A 13763-nucleotide genomic window follows, 5' to 3' on the forward strand; every position below is an offset into this window, starting at 1 on the left:
GCTGTCCTCTGCTTCCTGCCTCCTTCTTGCTGTTAATGCATGACACTGCAGAATATTTATTGATGAGGAAGTGGCTCGAATTGTATGTTTTCTCGGCATCAAGAAGTATTCAGACAGTATTATATGTAGCATTTTCCTTCCACCTAAAGGAAAATTTGATCTGTCCGAACTCAACCAGTTACTCTAGAGCCCTGGATTCTTACTGGAACTTTATTTTACGTTTCCCCTAAAATGACTAGGCTTCCCAAAGACAACCCTTTCAAGCTGTTAGATTTTCTGAGACTTAATCCTTTGCAAATACTGCCCAACATGGGAACCAAGAAATCTCTTCACTATTTCAGTAAAAAAAATACACAAAGTGTCCAGGAATTAATGACTAAATTCAAGCATATCAAATCTGGTAGAAGTGGGTGGAGTAATCAGCTATGTCTGGAAAGGAAATTTACTCTTAACAAAAGTCTGATTTGATCACAGCTGACAAGTCCACCCAGAAAGAAAACAGAGGAGCTGTGAAGTGGTCACTCTGGGATGAAACAGCTGCTGGGCAAACAGGAAAGGAAAACTTGAAAGCAGAGCACCTGGGTTCACAGAGTGTTCTCGCACATATTCAACATCCTTTCATGTACTTTCAGCATACTATATTCCTATAAACACACATGCAAGTGCACACATACTGTGAGTAAGCATAGTGGACTTCACAGACCACCTTGATTTTTTCAATTCTTTTTGACCTTTGAAAATGCAAGTTAGAAATAAATCCACTAGCTGTGTGTGCAGTTTCACATGTTCTCTGAAAACATGTCACTACCTTGGAAGGAACTCAAATGATCTCATCATGCTGGTAGACACCAGATACAAGTGTCTGGAACTTGCTTTAAGAGAATATGATTTTGTAAGTCAGAACTTGATTACATCTCCAGGAAGGCTCATTCTTGCTTATTCGTGCGGCGTGGACATGTGTGGACCTACATCAAAAAGTTAAACCCGAGCAATCTGAATCACTGTATCAAGATGAATCGGAATAGGAGAACGAAAGCAATATGAGGTTAAACTTCTTTTTTAAAACACCATTCATGAACACTCTGCCACGCAGTTCTCGTTTTATCCTTACAGGCCCACTTCCTGTTTGCAGCTTGTGTTTTTAGTCGGGAGGCCCCTTGCCACCCCACCCTGACCTGATGGGGACCACAGACGGCTCCACAATGGAGACTGTGTGTGCTTTCTGAAGGACAGACCTGTCCATACAAGCTACAAGGAACCCCACACCCACAACCCGTCACACATACATACACACACAAACAAGTGGACTGCGTAACAGGCTTTCTCTTTTGGAGGCAGTGTTCCATGGTTTATAAGGCAGACAGACATGACAAAGGATTTTTGTGATCAAACTTCAGATTATTGAGCAGGAATGTCATCGCTGAAAGTCACGTGGCAGCTTTGATAATAGGAACTGTCTTGTATTGTGCTGCCCTCACGATGACTTTTATCATGTTCGGGGTGATGAGCTGGTACTGTATAATCTAATGCTCATTAGAGTTCCCTTCCACATAGAACTAATTTACCTGTTTTCATTATTTTGTATGTATGTGAGTGTGTTCCCATGTGCTCATGGATCATGAGCAGAACACCTGACATGTGGGCCCTAACTCATCACCTGGGATTGTTAATATTTACTGATAAGGAGATGCTTTCCTGAGTAATGAATGCATTTACATAATTGTCCCATCCTGTTGAGTGAAAAACACATTATGAGGTGCATTCAATTTCCATGTCTGGCCCATTGAGAGTAAATGAATAGCCAGTGAGATATAATGACTTACAGAAGCAAAGAGAATACTTTGCAAATTAGTACTACAATGCCTTTTCTTAGGTGCTCGAAATGAATGAATAAACCTTTGTGTGTGTTCAAGTGCACGTACCCCCCCCCCCACACACACACACACGCACACAATCCTTTCCTCTCCACTATAAGATTTATGGCAAAACAGCTCTGTGAGAGAGTACACATGCTCTGCCCAGTCTCAGCACTGCACCCTGACAATTACTGCTATATATACCACTCCAAATGAGAGCCATGAACCAGCATGATTATAGGGTGGAGTAGAGCAAAGAGGGAGAGGGGTGAAACGAAAAGAGTCAGGCAACTTGAGAGAGAAGGGGAGAAGGAAATAGAGAAGAAGGGTGACAGGCAATACAAGTGGAAGTGACTGTAGTCTACTGTAAATTGTATTGTGCGTTTTTCATAAATCACAGTGTATATGACAAGCTGTGATTTAGCCTGAAATGTTTCCTTTTTAAAAGAGTGAGGACGAGATTAAACGGGTGAGGAGCATGCAGGGAATGAGCAGCATCTTCAAGACCGAGAAAAAGTCTAGATGATGACCTCTGTCTGCATACGTCTCCTCAATAAATTGCACAGCAGAACTTTAAATGCAGGAATACTGTACTGTATATGGCAGGGGTTACAATAACATTAGGTAAAGACGTGCTGCCCTCTTCTGGAAGTGAGGGAAACCAAATAAAGTGAATATGAATGAGATCTTGAAATTGAATAAAAAAGTGACAAAAAGAACAGTTCCTCACTAAAAGAGATTTAAATCACTGTGCAGATTGTTCATGTATAAACTGTCAACAGTTGCAAGATAACAGAGCAAATACACTTTCTGAAAGCCTGACAATAAAGTAAACACAAAAAGAAGAGAATCATGTTTGACACAAACATCCTGGTAAGTGAAGGAGCTTCCACGGGCTATAAACAGTCAGTCTCCATACCTTTTCTCCATCCATCTCCCACTTTCCCGATGGCTGTCCAACACTGAGCTTGTCACTTCAGCTGAGTGACAGCCGGCTGTCAGTCGCAGGGCTGCCCCGACTGCGCCATCACCTCCGCCCAGCTGGCTGGTGACATCAGGCTGCCTATAAAAAGGCATCTAAAGAAAGAGTGATAACACAGGAACTGATGTCACAGCGAAAATCCCCACATTTGATGTATAGAACTGCTGCATGTAATAGATGCTGGTTGTTGCAGAGCTCAGGCCCCGGTGATGAGCCATTCACTAAACAGATCAGTCTACCTTATGAGGTCATGAGACTGTGGGGAAAGTGGTGAACTGGGAAGTGTTGAATAGAGAAATTCTGTTCTTTTAATCCCCCCTCCATGAGTGGAAACCATCCCTGTGGGGGGGAAAGCAGCAGGATCACATTACCCATGGACCAGTTTTCATCGTACAGAAAACCACGCTCTGCCTCACTCCAGCGGCTCGCATAATTGGAAGCATCTTGGCATGAAGATAGAGTCAAGGTGGCATATCAATGGGCGCATACTCCAAGGGCATACAGATAAGAAAAGGCGGCTTCTCTTAACAGGTCGTGTCCATGATAGGGTCACTGGCCCTCCCTAAAAAGACAGCAGGCTGGGTGTTGACTCACATACAAATAGCTATAGCTGATCAGTGGTGTGGAGCCTTGTAGTACAATTCACTCCCAGTGGCGCTCATCCCTAACACCAACAAGAAACTGTTTTGTTACAAAGCCTTGTCTCATTATGTATGCGTGTATAGCAGCAGAGAATCCCTGCAGCGCAGGATAAAGAAGAAGAAAGTGCAATAGACTACGTGCAACATGAATACAAGACAATTCTTATTACCAGTAATTTGCATTGTAACGTTACTGCTTTTTTTCATTGCATTATTCCAGCGATTCTGTAACTACCCTGCACTGTCATGTCAAGTGCAGTAGGACATTGTAATGTACAGTTTACCAGGGTTGGGCAATATTTCTTAAATCAATATCACAATACCAAAGGGGCACTCCACATTCTATAATGGGGACTTGAAATGGACAAATAACAAAAAAGAAGGTAAAAATTGATGCAGCAGAGGCCAAGACATCCTTACTACCGCACACTAGTAGAAATCAAGTTCCAAGAACACCAGATCCTACATAATGCATGATAAATGGTAAATGGACTCTATTTGACTATTTTTCTAGTCTTCTGTCCTCTTCTGACAGTGCATAACCCCATTCATACACATTCATTACACTGATGGGAGAAGCTACTACGCAAAGTGGGGTTCAGTATCTTCCCCAAAGACTCTTCGACAAGTAGACATTTTGATTCTGATTAGTGGGTGACCCGATCTACCTCTAAGCCAGAACCGCAACATCTTTCACTAGACCCTCCCTGTCAGGTAAATGCCCACACCTTTAAAAATTTGTATGTTTGTAAAGCAGGAATACTATTAAAATGTCAATGCCCAAGTTGAGATAACCCTGATGACATCATTATGACATCATCTGGGTTATTTTCTTACTCTATAAAAGCCCCATTTACACTCCAGGAACTTTCCCAGGGGACCAAAAACCTTTCAAGTTTAGACGGTCTAAATTTAGTTCCTGGGTGATTGTTCTATCCTCCCCAAAAAAGTCCCTGCTAGTTGCATTTTTCAAAAGTTCAGGTGTAACAAGAGTATTTCTTTGGATATATGTATATATTATGATATGAACACTTTACGCAAACTCTTATCCAATATTTAAACTGCTGTTTCATGCAGTTAACTTTATTCCACTGTTTTGCATTACATCAGATAGCTTTTCAGTTACAACTTCAACTACCAATTTTAATAACAATTTATTTTGTAGAAGAAAGTCCAGCAAAGGACAATAATATGATATTGTCTTTCATCAATTCAGTCCTGCATTGTGCTCCCGCCTACTTGTTCTGTTTAAGCTAAGCATCCTCCATTGCCCCACTGCTTCCTGTCCTGCAACAGTATGCACTCTGCTCTGCGCCTCTCCAGAATAGGGAGAAGAGCGGGACTTCTCTGCCTCCGCACAAATAAAATTGTGTGCCAAGCCGCATTAACTCTGCATTCTTATCACCTTTCTGACTTGAGACATTTTATGAGCAGGCGCTGTCAGCCCACTCAGACTCCAACAATAAGAAGAGCTATGCTTTATGCACTGCTGCATCACTGGCACCACTGCTAACTAGACACCATTATCATTTAACTGCATGTACAGTACCAAAGGTCACATTTTGGGCTTCAATTTATCACATCTCATTCTATAAAATATATAATGTACAGCTTGAGCTAGGGGCAGCTAAAAATTAGCAAAGTTGTGGGGAAGTTAACACAGCTATGTGTACACACCTAGTTGAGGCAAAGGCCTGCTGTGGCCTCTGCTGCCAGCCTAAACCATCTCTCTGGACTCTCTCACTTTTTCTTCCCACACAAACACTAACCGCATTGGCCCTCGCTGTCTCTGAAATAGCCGTTTATACTGAGGAGAAAATGACTCAATAGTGTGACGGGAATGTGTGCATATTTCCACAAATATCTTATAAAAAGCATAAATTAATGTGAGAGTATCTAATTTTAAATCAAATAGCCAGTGTTGTATATTGGTGAACATGCTCCACCAGTACAAATTCATTTCATGCTTCTAAGTTTACTATTTAAATGTTTGGTCTGATAATTTTTGCTTTTTAGTATGCATCCACTGTTGCCTGAATCAACTCCTATTCATTGCAGCAACAGCACTCTCGCATGCACTTGGCTACAGCATTAGTATATGCAAAGCCTCATAATCATGCAGTGGCTTTGGCCCCTTGTGGTTTCTGTAGCAGTGACTTAATTCTGCTCCACTAATCATAATAATTATAGATATTACAGAAGCCTTGGTAATTACTGTAGAGCGTTGGCTCCTATCCTTTAATGGATGCTTAAACAAACAGATTTCAGATAAGTTTTGGAAGAAAACTAATTTATAGCCTCTGAGGGGAGATCAATCAGGTGACGGGGTTGGGGTTGGGAGGGTATAATAGGGTGGGGCTCAGTAATTAATACAGAATGCAGCAAGAGATGGAACCTGGCGCTTCCTTTTTTTTCCAATTCTGCGTCCTTTTCATGCCCACATCCCTCCTTCTCTCCGTGCCTTTGCCATATTATTTATACCCGCTGTCACACCATTGTTGTGATTATGGATGTCATGCAGCCGTAAAGCGCTCCACGATCAATAGGCCTGAAATTAAACCAAAAAATGAATTTCCGCAGTGTCGGCCACATGCACTCCTGAGCAGGAATTACCTTGCAGGAGAACGGCTGATTATGCCACTGAGGGGACAGCAGCAGAAACACAGGAGGAGGGTTAGTGCCTGACTGAGGCTGGCAGTACAACGGCTGTATGTGCATATTTTTATTTTAGTTTTTACAGCTACAGACCACAGAACACATGTTGAAACATTGCGTAACCAATTCAACAAAACTTCATAACTCTAGTTGTAGGATACACTGATCCTCTCGATCTAATATGTAGAAACTGATCTGTGCCTTAAAAGATGTTTGCTATTAGTGCATGTTGCCAGTTTGCCATATTACTTCTTCAAAAGGTCGAGAGATTTTACGTAGCATTTAGTAGTAAATGTCTGTAATGTAACGTAACAAGTCCGTCTTGTTGATGATGACACGGGCCAGCTAAGTAGACGATGTAGTCATTTCTCCCAGGCTGAGATCGATACACTATTAGGCATGATGAGATGAAAAAGTGCTCATTACTCCCATCATCAGGTCATTTGGAGAAGACAGTAGACCGGGAGACTTTACTCAAATGGCAAGACCTCCAATGATAAAAAACACAATTATTAAATAAAAACGCGAGGTTAAGGGGAAAGCTCATGAGAACCATAGGAGGGAGAGTGTTGTAGAGAAACGAGCAGTTTTTTAGGAAGAAGCAGTAAGGTGCTGTCCACAGGAGACGGACGCATCCTTTTGTTTCTCGCTTGTTTCCGTTGTCCCTCATTTAGAATCGATTTGCTATTAATACCAGAGCATCACAGAGGGAGGGTGACAGGGGTCGAGGTGGCTGCAGCTGTTTGACAGGCTTCTTCATCTCCGAAACAGGAAGTTTGGTTTACATCAGCCATGGGCGGTACCTGTCATCAGGAGACCTCAGGGCTAATGCGCTGGATTTATGCGCTCTTCTCCTCCTCTCAGTGTGGACCAAGTTGGTAGAAGCTGATGTCACTGATCAGAGGTCTTTAAAGTGTTTTCTACATGTTATGACTAAGGTTTGGAGACTGGAAGCTGATGCAAGATCTATGCTACAGAGAAATTTAAATTTTAAAAATGATTATTGGTTCCTATGATAATAAGATGTGAAATCTGAGCTTATCTTCAGGCCCGGTTGGCTTTAATGCATTTATATAACTCTTATAATTTCTTTCCTTTCCCCTGACTTGATATGTCAAGACAAATTTCATTCATCACTCCTCCAAGGAGCCTGGTGCTGGGCAATAACCACAGTTTGGTTTTCAAATCAATTTGACAAATCCTCTGAGAATTATAAAACAGTCTGAGAGCAAATAATGGCCTGACAGTCTGCATTAGCGGAAAAGATATGAATCACGACTGACGTCTCACCACGTAGCTTCTGGGTTTACAAAGAATCATCATGTCCTGGCGCTTATGACATTGTGGTAAGATGTCAATAAAGGTTAGCACTTTGAACGAAGGACAGGCATACCTGGAAGCAATGTGTATTATAGCTCAATGCAGTCGCCACGACTGTCTCAGCCTCCAGCTCTGACCCAGCTTCATGTTAAAGTGATGGAAACGTCATGTGACTTGTGCCCTGGTTTCACAGTTACACTCACGGATACACAAGTGAAAAGTTATTCTAGTAATTATTTCTTTCTGTGTAGGTGAATTGAATTAACTGTCTGTGCCAGTTAAATTTGACAATATGCATATACAACAGTATCTATTCATGACTCTTCCCATCAACTGTTTTTCCTGCCGCATCATTCTTTTCCTTTCTATTCCCATCCATTCCTCCTCACTCCGTCTCGATCTCATCCTCATAAGCATCGCAGTGACTGAACTCATTCTCAACTATTTATATGCTTTATTTCCTGAGATCAGCTATAAAGAACAAACACTATTAAGCCAGCAAATCAATACGGGAACATCAGCGCTCTTATCCCCCCCACCACCCCCACCTCTCTGCAAAATAGATTTATATCTTCTGCCTGAGCAACATAAATCACATATTCATACATTAAATTAAAAATGTGATTGATAGCAACACAGAGAGTGTGTACAAAACCTCATGATGTAAAAAAACAAATATTAGTTAGGGACTGCGGAGGGTGAAGAGAAAACAAATGTTGTTTTTCAAGTGTAATTCTTCACAGGCTTGTGAGGACGTCCACGTTCAGGTGCTGAGTTCTTGTTTCAGGAAAAGGAAAATTGACACTTTGTGAAACTGTAGCCACAGAAGCAGATAATATAAATAAATATCAGCATGTAAACTCAAATACTAATTCAGGGTTACTGAAGAGTTCACAAAAGACACACTAGCTGTAAGAATGTCTACAAGGCTAACTCAGGGTCCAAGAGACATTTATCTTGACTTTTAAGGAGCTGGTCAGCTTCCAGCCTCTATCCTCTACATGTCATTCTGTGAGGCGAACTGTGTGTGGAGAAACAGGTTCATTCACAAAGTGACACTTAATGGGATATATACAGATTGTGTCATGCATTACAGGGCCCAGTGGTTATGGGAGCATTCCCGAGGAGAGAGGCAGAGAAATATGGCAGCATCCATCAGAGGCTCGGCCAGAGAGAAAAAGGTGCAGGAACAGAGAGGAGACGAGGGCTGGGGGTTTGGGGGGCTGCCAAGGACATTTAAGAGAGCTGTCAGGGGAGGCTGATCTATGAAGGACCCTGTTGGCTAAACCTATATCCCAGCATGTGAGTATGTGTGTGTGTGTGCTGGGGAAAGATATAAGCGCAGTCACACCAACGCATGAAGCAACACATGTGCTCACACCCTGGAGGCGAACGTACAGCAGAGTAGTCCCACTGCACAGGTTCAAAGGACGGAGCTGGAGCTCATCCACACAGTAAATCAAATGTTTTCAAATGTGTATTCTGAGCATGAGACGAAAGAGAGAATTAAAAAGGAGGATATCTAAACAACAAGAGCTTAACTGTTCAACTGCAAAAAACTAAGTTTTATGGGGGGGATTATATGTAATTAAAAAGTTGCAGTTTAGTTTTAAGTTATAATTATCATTATTGTGTCATGCAGCAATGGCAAGTATAGATGAAAGAAAAGAAAATGTCCAACAATAGGGTTATCAGTTCAACAAAATCAATTACATAACTCACCAGATTTTCTACTAAAATACCCAAATTACTAATAAAGTATAATTATAACCATCAGAACTAATTCAAAAGTCCATCTTAGCTTCTTTCGAGACACAGTAGACTTAGGTTGACATTTAATACAAAACAAAATGGGATTCGCTTTCCACTTCTCCCACAGTTCTTGAATAATTTTCAATCCGCAAACCTCCACAGCCAGAGAGAGGAATACCACTTCTTAAAAGTGCTTACTACAAGGATCTTTGGTTACATTTAAAGGGCCACTCCACCAGTTTCACACGTAACATTTCACATAGATTCAGGACTCTAAAATGAACAAGTTTTGTCCCTTCTGCCAAATAAATAAGATATCCCACTAGGTATACGTGTATATATGTATGTAAGTATATGTGGGGATATTGATAAGGATATGTATGTGTATATATGAGCATATGTCCACCACATGTATTGCTTGCATTGTAATGTTTTTTTATGTGAGACTTTGATAACAAATGTCCACCCTGGTGAGACTAGTCACAGGACGTTCTACTCTACTGTTTTCTGTAGCTCTGGAGGAACTTAGTGGGAGAAAGGGTTGGGCTTGGAGACATGTTTAATAGGAAACCTGCATTACAAACTTGACCAGGCAAAGATTCTGGGCATGTGGTATCAAGCTGCATTATGGGAAGTGTAAAATCCCAAGGTTTTAAGAGCTTGACCCACACTAGGGAATAAAAGACACAGTACCTCGGCCTCAGCCTGCATCAATTATGACAATTTCTTCTCCCCCAAACTTTACAGAAGTGCAACACTAAATCACTGGAATACTGGAAGTATTATATCTATAAAGGATTATGTGTGTTATTGTACTTGGGCTAATAGTGGAAAAAATACTTTATGCTTTAATTCTGTGCTATTTGAATGTGGAAGTATATATTCTTAAAATGACTAAAACTGCACTTTTTGTTGGGAATCAAAGCTTCACTAATATTAATGACAAGATATTCTGTAGCAGTTTCACTAAACATTGCTCCAAGAGGCTGACTCTTCCTCAGCTCTGTCTGAGGAATCCCAGTAGCAGCAGCAGCAGCAGCAGCAGTGAAGCAGTGGGAATCTGTAGGTAGCCAACAGGCCTGTTAGCCAGAGGAGTGAACGCCAGGCAACCCTGCCAGAGGGGACGCAGCTTTGGGACCATTACTAAAGCTTAATGATATGAGAAGTGTTCTCCTATCCACCGCGGAGGGGATTCATCATGATGCTGTAGCACTATACATCTTTCAACAGCCCTTAAAGAGGAAAGGGGACATTTCTTCATGCTGTAGTAAAAACCCCTCCCTTCCCTATTCTTCCCTTGAGCTTTCTACATTCCTCATCTTCACTTAAAGAAGCTCTATTTTAAGATCATTGCGTCTAAGGAGAGGGGGAGGGGCACGACCTTGGTGATAAGCAAGGGTGAAGTAAGGTGGTGAGAAGCGCTGGATGGGTGTGTGTAGTCTGATGGAGACAGTTGCAAACCACAACATCTTGTCTGGGATTTGTCCCAGTGTGCCCCAGGGGAAGCAATACAATTCACTCTCCGTCTCAAAGTCACACTATACACTGTCACTGGCTTCAGCTGAGTGCTGATAGATGTCTCTTTGTCCCCTCATAAATAAAAACACTCTGGTCCCGTCTGTGAGAGACTGTAGATCAGGGAGTAAATAGCTAAAGGTATCATGCGCTGCAGCGTGTCAAGGCTGGAGGATTTTCTGTTTCTGTAAACCCTCACATTTTGTGACCGTGTCACAAGAACTCTGCAGTATGTTAATCAAATGGCAGCAACACAAGATCAATCAACACAAGCAACACACGTAGTGTTGACTTTGGGTCTTTAACTTAATTTTATCGCCTGGAGCCAATTTGCAGCAATCAAAGCATGGAAATGCATAACGTTTCTGTCCTGGTGTTTGCATTGTTTGAGTCACAGCCACCTGCCTGCAGATTTACACCAGTAGATCACAGACAATAACAGTAAAGACAGAAGTGCACTGGTTTATGACTTCAGCACTTTCAGTTTGAAGTCTTCCAGCACCAGTGAGTTTAAATTATGGTGGGAGACGTCCTTGGGATGTGAACATCTCATTTCACCAGGCAGTGCGCAACCACACACACACATACACACACACACACAACTCATTTCACTGGGGGTCTCTGGGAGGCTGGACTCAGTGGAGCATGACATAAGAATTATACATCTGGCAGCAGTAAACCTGCAAACTCTCTCTGTCACACACGCACGCACGCACGCACACACACGCACACACACACACACACACACACACACACACACACACACCTGTGACTGTTATGAGACGGAACACTAACTTTTTGCTCATTTCCTATTATTTATTATTTTTGAGGATCATTGCCGTTAATACTTGTAACTCAGCTCTATGCAAATGTGATGCTGTTTTTTAAAAGTCCTTTTATTCCTCAAAGAGAGCTGAAACAGCCCTTTGGTTCTTCTTAGATAACGTCAGAGGCAATTTAAGAACCAACATTTTCACTTGTAAGGGTGCACTTAATTCCTTTAATTACTTCCTTTTCTTCAGCCAAGTTATTGATACATCAAACCCAAAACCTTAACGGGCTAATAAGTTGTGTTTTTTTGTCTGTATAAATAAGAATATTCACATATAACATTAAAGATTTGACTTTTTGCAGACAAAAGTAATCAATTTGCGTTTATGAACTGTTTGTTATTGAAAATATTGTTCTGATTAATGCTTTGTTTACAAACTGCAGTGTTTAGGGTGGGGCCAGAGTTCAACAGATATGAATAACCAACCGACTAGTATCGATGATATAAACAACACAGGCTGCCAAGGAAATCAAGATTTCAACCCAGAAAACCTCAACTAAGTTACAGCGAGAAGCCCATAAAAATAATTTACCTCTGAAATTGTAGACTTTTATTACATCTCTGACATATTGCTCAGATAACTTTCATTCAAGGAACCTATAATTCCTTATTCTAGTTTTTTTTAACATTGGTAAACAGCAGGATCAATTAACAGTCAAACTACAGGAGCCAGTCCACGTCTACATTACAATACTTAAAGAAAGACTAAACAGAATGTATGGTCACACGTGGGCAGGAGTCAGAGCATCCCAACTGAACCGAGGAAGATCTGCATCCCAATCCCAGCTTCCCAGCTGCGCCCCACTGCCACATTATAATGAACACCTGGGGACACGCCTACCCGCTGGTTCCCAGTTCTCTCATTGGCTATGTGTTTAAATGTCTCGCAAGCTAACCGGTGATTGGCTCAAATCTCACACAAGTGATTTCATAAAGCAAATCTTTTGGAAGTTGTGTAAAGGGGATAAGTGGTAAAAAACCCTTGAGATAACTGCGGCGTCCGTGGCACCGTTAGCTGTCTCTCTCTCTCTCTCTCTCTCTCTCTCCTGGCTGTCAATCGCTGGAGGATTTGTCGGAGTTTCCGAACGTCTCTGCATCTGTGAGTACCTGAGTTTGCTTGATGCTGCTGAAGCTGCTGCCTTCCTCCGGGTTAAGGATGACTGTAGCGCTCCGCTGGAATCTGCTGCAGAAAGAGCCGATAGAAAGTTGTTCTCCGTACTGATTTGAACGCAACTTTCTGCTCAGAGCAAATCATAAGTCGCTGAAGATAAGTTTTCAGTCAGATAGCTCGTGCTGCAGTTTTCATCATTACCTACAGAAACTGCCACGGATTAAGTGCTGCTTCACACAAAGTGGATTCCCTTAAAAAAAATAAAAAAAACTGCTGATGAGCAGAAAGAAAAGACGACTACAAGTTTTTTGTAAATAGGCTACTCTCTTTTATTGCAGCAAATATCCCTGTTTTAAAAAAGATTTTTTGTCAGGGTTCACATTTCTCTGGTCATTCTCTTTTTTACAGTTTCTCATAATTAGTTGCTTTTTGCTTTTTTATATCATGTTTTGAAAAATATAGAAGGGTATGTGTATGTATGTATAGATAGATAGATAGATAGATAGATGGATACTATTATTCATTATCATACATCATATGGTTGATACATTGGTAACTTTCTACAAAAACTCTCTAAACAGTTTTGATCATGAAGTTTTGATCATGGCATAAGATGTTTTAAACTTTTTCTATAATCAGTGTTTTATTGGGAAGCAGTTGAGGAGTTGTAGTGAGTCTGTCTTTGCTGCAATGAGGTTTTTCATTGTCTGATATTCACTGTGGTAAATGATGGTTGAACTGGAGCTTAACATTAATGGATTGTTGATTGCTCAGAGTGACTGTTAAGTGTAACAGCACAGTGTGTGTGTGTGTGTGTGTGTGTGTGTGTGTGTGTGTGTGTGTGTGTGTGTGTGTGTGTGTTCTGCAGTCAGAGTGTCCTTCACAGAGAAGAGCTTTTGGAACTGTGTGTTTGAAGCTGAAGATGTTGCTCACTCTTTGTCGCAGTGTTATCAGGATCAGAGCCGGGCTTGAATGCTCTAGAAAGCACATGCTGATGTTGCACGCTGTGGTAATGGCCTCTTAATGCCAACATAAATAACAAAATCGAAAACATTTCTCTGCTTCAAACAACACGTTTTTTCCTCCTGGGCTATTTCAT

Source organism: Micropterus dolomieu, linkage group LG15, assembly GCF_021292245.1.
Source record: "Micropterus dolomieu isolate WLL.071019.BEF.003 ecotype Adirondacks linkage group LG15, ASM2129224v1, whole genome shotgun sequence".
Lineage (NCBI taxonomy): Eukaryota > Metazoa > Chordata > Actinopteri > Centrarchiformes > Centrarchidae > Micropterus > Micropterus dolomieu.